We start from the raw sequence: 6,596 nt of genomic DNA on the forward strand, positions 1-6,596 counted from the left end.
CAATGAGATCCTCCAGGACTATCTGGGTGGGCCCTAAATCCAATGACAAGTGTCGTTATAAGAGACAGAAAAGAAGACAGAGACAGAGGAGACGAGGAGAAGGCCATGTGAAGATAAGAGGAGTTTGCAGTGGTGTAGCCATGAGGAATGCTGACAGCCACTAGAAGCTGGAAACGGCAATGGAGGATTCTCTCTGTCCTAGAGCCTTTTCAGGGAGTGCAGCCCTGCCAACACCTTCCTTTCAGACTTCTGGTCTTCAGAACTGTGAGAAAATAAATTTCTCTTGTCTTAAGTCACCCAGCTGGTAGTAATTTATTATGGCAGGTCTAGGAAATGAATAAAGCACCTTCTTCATTTTGACAGTTATGTGGGAGAATGTCCCTATGTGTAGGAAATGCATGCTAACGTATTCAGGAGCAATGTGACAGCAGGTCAGCAATTATCTCAATTATAGGAATTCCTCTCAAATAATTCAGGAAGGCGGGGGTGGGAGGAGGTCACTTGTACTATTCTTTCAGTACTTTGAAATTATTTCAAAGAAAAAAAATCCCCATCCTAGGTGTCTAGTGACTTGGAGGAGGTGAGGGTGGATTTTCTGGGACTTTTCACGGGTTCCCTGGAGATCCCCTGAAGGAGACACCCTTGGCATGAACAGTGCTTCCTCTAGCTCACTCCTTGCAGCTGCCTCCTCAGCTCCAGGGCTTCCATCAGCCCAGCCCTCTTGACCCAGTCCACCCACCATCCCTGGGCAGATGACCCCAGGCCAGTCCCCCTCCACAGGATCCACATTTGGTCTCTGGGAAGCCTGCCGCTCGTGGATATATTTGATCCCACCATTCACTCAGCTTCGCTCTCAAGCTAGGGCAGTTCCAGCCCTGCCTTTTGCCTTTAGACTTTCAAATGTGAATCAAATACCAACCCCTAAATTCCAGGGGACAGTTGCAAAGGTCTCCAAATAATCCTCTTGAAGTTGCTCTCCTGTGGCTAAGGTGAAGGGAGTGCAAATGCTGCCCCTGCCCTTTGGTGGATCAACAGACAGACAACTCTCCCTTCTGCAAGCACTATTTAGGCTGGATGGATGTGAATGATTAGGTAATGCTGGCAGAACTGGTTTGGGCCCACCCTTTAACTGTGGGGGTTCTTAGAATCTATTCTTGCCTTGGGAGCTGTGCTGACGCTCTGAGACAACAGGAGGAATCACGTGTCATAGACCCCATACGTGCACAGAAACACTCTTGCCAAAATCAGCTTCTGAAATTTAGTAAGCAGTTTTATCTGACTTATCTCTGCAGCATTTTGTGCTATTTCAACACCATACTCTCCTCCCTTGTCTTCGGCCAAAACACTCCCCTGGGTTTCCTCCAGCTGCTCTGACTGCCCCTTCTCAGGATTTTTCATCTTCCCAATCTTTTTGTTGGATTCCTTGGGATTCTTTCCATCCTAAACCCTCTTCTCTTTTCACTCAACATACTTTCCCTGGGCAATCCCATCCATTCCCCTTGCTTCAATTATCGTCGGATGTGAGTTGTCTCAATACTTATGACAACACCTCAGGTTCTCCAAAGCCTAGAGTAGAAGATGGGTTTATCTTTAGAACTTGACTCCAGTCAAACAACTAAAGAGTTTAGACCATGAGGGTCCTGACTGAAAAAAGATTTTTAGGAAGAGCTGAAAAAGGGGGGCAGGATCCAGGATGAGTTCCCAGCCTCGAGGCCGTGGTGGCCTGGTGAAGCTCAAGTTGGGGCACGCTTAATGGAAGTTATGGCGCATTTGCCTGGGGTCACTCTGAAAGTCTGAAGGCATGCAGGCAGGAATGAAGCTTTTCAATCCTGTACTTTCTTTCTGAGCTCTCAATTAAAGCAGTTTAAAATCTTCCTTTGAAATGGAAACAATTTTAAAATCTCAGCAAGGCAGTTGGGGCTAGAGGGCGTGGAATGGATGAACAAAAGCACTGAGGCCTGCTTTTGACCTCTTCTGCTCAGCTAACAAGCTCTGGCACACAGCTAACCTGCCAGCCCTCTGCCTCTTGCTGTTTCTGCAATGGTTAAGTCTCAGCGTTTCTGGAACAGAGCTAATTACAAACCGTCTGTCCCATTTATCACCAAGTCTGCGCTCTTATTTGTCAGACTCCATGTCTCATATTTTGCTTCAGATAATATGGGTACCATAGCTCTGTTTCTTTGTGGTCTAAAACTTCCCAGTAGAGAATTCTAGCTGCTATATATGTATTCTGCCGTGATACTTCCATTCCCCCCACATAAACCAAAACTTGACCTTGAGCACAAGCACTCAGGCTCCTAATCCCTTCACTTTCATGACTGTTTCATGCATATGAAAACAGCCCATTTCTTTATTTATTCATTTGGTTTAATTAAGCTCATACTATGGCATATTTGTTAACTGGTAGTTGAACAAGCGGATCTTGCAGGGTGCAACCAGAAAACAACTTTATTTCTTCCTTCAGACCTATTCTATGGGTGAGCTCTTCCCTGCACTTGGATGCCATCTAGAGCAGATGGCAACACTCTAGGATAATAAAAGATTCTCTGGCTGCTTCCAGTCTCAAGAAAGGGCTCACTTCAGTAATTAAGATGTCTAGTCACATGTAATCTAACTAACTAAAGCTTCCTCTCCGCATCAAGCTCAAACCTGCTGTGGTAGGAAACCAGGCATAAGAAAGAGGGATGTGTTCAGCCTTTCCTCCCCTTCTTCATCTCCTCCTCACTCACCTGGCTCTCTGTAGCCTCTCTTGTGTAAAAGAAAGAGGAAAACGCAGGGAAGAAGAGAAGTTCAGGATAGGAAAGTCTTTTTGTGTTTTGTTTTGTTTTTTCCATTCATTTGTTTATTTTCAGATGTACATCATAATATACTTCGAATTCTGTGGAGATTACATCATGTTCACCAGCCGAAAACTAATTATAGTCCATCCCCTCACATGTGAGCCTAATCACCCCTTTTGCCCTCCCCCCTCCCCGCTTCCCCTATGGTAACCACCAATCCAATCTCCAATGCTATGTGTTTGTTTTTATCTTCTACTTATGAGTGAAATCGTATGGTATCTGACTTTCTCCCTCTGACTTATTTCACTCAGCATAATACCCTCAAGGTCCATCCATGTTGTCACAAATGGCCGGATTTCATCATTTCTTATGGCTGAGTAGTAGTCCATTGTGTATAAATACCACATCTTCGTTATCCATTCGTCCCTTGATGGGCACCTAGGTTGCTTCCAAGTCTTAGCTATTGTGTATAATGCTGCAATGAACATAGGGGTGCAAGTATCTTTATGCCTTTGTGTTTTCAAGTTCTTTGGATGAATACCCAGCAGTGGGATAGCTGGATCATATGGTAGATCAGGATAGGAAATTCTTACCTGGCTGGCACCCAGCTAACACAGCATTGGTCTCCTCTGGCCATGGTGCATGTTCAAAGCTCATGCTCTCTGGGATGGGTGGATGCCCACATTTGACTCTTGCATTAGGTGCTTCCATGGATTCTCTGGAGGCCCCTGCTGAAATATTGGTAGTTCTTCCTGTGACTTGGGCAACAGTTGCTTATGTTACGTCCCTCAGGCCCTGGGAATACAGGCAATTATATTCATCACTTCAGGCTGTCCTTTGGGGCAGGATTGGAAATGACTTTGGGGGAGAAGGAAGAGACAAGCCCTAGGACAAGGCCTATAGAGTGTTGAACATAGTGCGGGCTGGATTTCAGGCCCCCCAGAGACAGAGTTCCCTTTTGGATGACACCATTTGCACTAACACTGCAGTGGCCTTGCCCATAACCAGAACCTCTCAGTTTGGGTCAAACTCCAGTCCTTGATGCCCCTCAAACTCCTGGAACAATCTCTCCATGAGGTGCCCTTGAAGTTCCTCACACAAGGATTGACTTGAGGAGAAGCCCCCACCCCTTCTTCTTGGAAGACCACTGGGACACTGCTCATTTCCTTGCCCTAACTACCATCCTCTGGTCTCTTCACCTTCAGCTTGGGATAGTTGAGGATCTACGTGTTGGAAACTCATTTTTGTTTTTGCGAAGTTTTTGTTTGTTTGTGTTACCACATCCTACATAGGTGCACAGGCAGTCTGGAGCCTCCCTTCAGGATATGGAGGCATTTGCCAATTACTATGTTCTCAGCTTTTGAACCTCAGCTGAAACTAAAGCAAAACAAGTCAAATTTTAACATCCTGCTACATATTATTTATTCCATTTTGACTAGGGCTACTTAACTCAGAATCTTTTAAAAAAATAAAAATCTGGGTTTTTAGACAGGCTTTGCCCTTTTTTTTTTTTTGGCTTTCTAAAACTTCTAAATATATGTTACATAGAGCAGAATGCAGAGGTTCCCTCACACAAACTAATTAGTGCTATGTGGGAAAATGTTTAAGAATAGTCCTATGAGTGGAAAACAGACTTTAATGAGATGCACCAAGGTTGTTTCAGAATAATGAGAACCTAGGAGAATTTTCTCTCTTCTTTTCTCTTTTTTCTACTTTTTGATATGTTCCAGCTTGGCTTTAGTGAGCCTAGACTGGTTCACAGTCCTTTATCTACAATTCCAAACTCCAAAAAGCTACGGAGGAAAAGAAAAATGAAGAAAAAAAAGGGGTTGGTGTCAAGATGGCAGCATAGGCAGACTCTGAACTCACCTCTCCCACAGACAGAGCTAATTTACAACTATTCTTGGAACAATTACCCATGAGAGAGAATTGAAAACTGGATAAAAAGAACCCCTGCAACAAGGGACACTCCTGATTGAGTTGGAAGAGGCAGAAATTCCTTTCTGGAGAGAAAAAAAGCTATCTTAATCCTAAGGTACACAGCCATCCCTGGAAGAGGAGGGGACCTGAGCAGGGGAGCATTACCACTGTAAGCATCCTTCAGACTCAGCACAACTGAGATGAGTCTCATAATATCTGGCTTTGCTGGCTATTAACTACAATGGGGAATATCCCTAGAAAAGCTATCAGACATAAGCTGAAAAAGGCCTGCTGTTAAAGGGTCCATGCACAAATTCACCCATTTTGGAAAGTAATCTAAAATTATCAGAAAGAAAGGTGCACAGTCCTTTCTTGAAAAGAGACTCACCTGATAGGCTCTGGGCACATCTCAGTGAGAGGTGAGACCTCTTCAGGGACTGAGACTTTGGCAGCAGCCATTATTGTGACCTAGTACAGGTGTGCTGACACAGACACTGGTGGACACCGCTGGACTTCTTCCCCTGGCCTGTTAGCCCAGGGTCTGCCCCACCCACTAGAGGACCAATTTAATCTAGCTCAGCCAGGCCAGGCAGCCTGCCCTAGCAACTGGTCCCACTCAACAGCAAGCACTCAGGCAACTTGTGGGCTTATATAGGTAGGGTGCCTGGATCCTCTGCAGGCAGGAAGATGTGTCCACCTCTGTGGGGTAGGGTATGCATGAGGAATGGGTAGAGTGTGTGGAGTGTTGGTGGAGTTGGGGGGCCTCTGCAGTGGGGCAAATGGGTTTACTGGGTTTGCTTCAGGGGGTCAGGACATGCACACAGTTCAGGACTGTGTTGACAGTGTGTGTGGACCTGTGGGCTGTGGGGCTTATCCGCAGCAAAAGACTTGTGCTTCTCAAACAGCCACATAGGGAATCAGCTCTACTTTCCAAAGCCCAAAGCAGTTGGGTGCTCCTGTGCATGGAGCCAGCCCCACTCAGCTGCAATCCTGAAAGAGCTGACAACAGCCTTGCAGGCCAGAGGCCAACAGCAATTGTAAGCCCCTGAGCCTAGCAAACAGCCACGCTGGGGTCATACTCACTTAACAGAAAAACTGCAACAGGAATGTGCTATTAGACCTTGCAGCCAATTGTGCTTGGGCTCCCCAAACCTGATAAAGTGACTGAAGGGTCCATAGTAGCCACATGCAGCTAAGTATTACAACCAGCCAGATAGGAAGACAGCTTTGCCTCCTTGAGCACCTGCAACAAGAGAAACCCTGCCACAACAGAAGTACACACATAGCCCACACAGAGGTCACTCCTGGAACATTTGGAACTGGTGATGAGAGGGAAGCACACTGGTGGGCCTCATAAGGCATCTCTTACATAAGGCCACTTCTCCAAGATCAGGAGACATAGCTGACCCAACTAATACATAGATATAAGCATAGAGAAAGAGGCAAAATGAGGAGGCAAAGGAATACATTCCAAGCAAGGGAACAGGACAAAACCCCAGAAAAAGAACTAAATGAAACAGAAACAAACAATCTACCTGACAAAGAGTTCAAACAAAAAGTCATAAGGATGCTCACTGATCTTGGGAGAAGAATGGATGAATACAATGAGAACATCAACAAATAACTGGAAAATATAAAAAAGAACCAATCAGAAATGAAGAATACAATACTGGAAATGAAAAATTCACTAGAGGGGGCCGGCTCCGTGGCCAAGTGGTTAAGTTCGCACGCCCCACTTCGTCGGCCCAGGATTCGGATCCTGGGCACGGACATGGCATTGCTTGTCAGGCCACGTTGAGGCAGCATCCCACGTCCCACAACTAGAAGGACCTGAAACTAGGATATACAACTGTGTATGGGGTGGGGGGTTGGGGAGATAAAGCAGAAAAAAAAAAA

At 45.6% G+C, this 6,596-nt stretch overlaps 2 protein-coding genes across 3 annotated transcripts in view; one reads left to right on the top strand and one right to left on the bottom strand.

Annotated features, from left to right (window-relative positions):
* The window catches only part of LAMB3 (laminin subunit beta 3), a 103,669-nt gene extending 100,094 nt beyond the window's left edge, over nucleotides 1-3,575 (bottom strand). Inside the window, exon 1 of the mRNA XM_070497127.1 lies at nucleotides 3,374-3,575. The gene's annotated coding sequence lies outside the window, so the exon portion shown is untranslated. The remainder of the gene's footprint in view (nucleotides 1-3,373) is intronic.
* Nucleotides 1-6,596, top strand: part of HSD11B1 (hydroxysteroid 11-beta dehydrogenase 1) — a 44,584-nt gene that overhangs the window by 29,378 nt on the left and 8,610 nt on the right. The gene's annotated exons all lie outside the window — the stretch shown is intronic.

Source organism: Equus asinus, chromosome 25, assembly GCF_041296235.1.
Source record: "Equus asinus isolate D_3611 breed Donkey chromosome 25, EquAss-T2T_v2, whole genome shotgun sequence".
Classification (NCBI taxonomy): domain Eukaryota; kingdom Metazoa; phylum Chordata; class Mammalia; order Perissodactyla; family Equidae; genus Equus; species Equus asinus.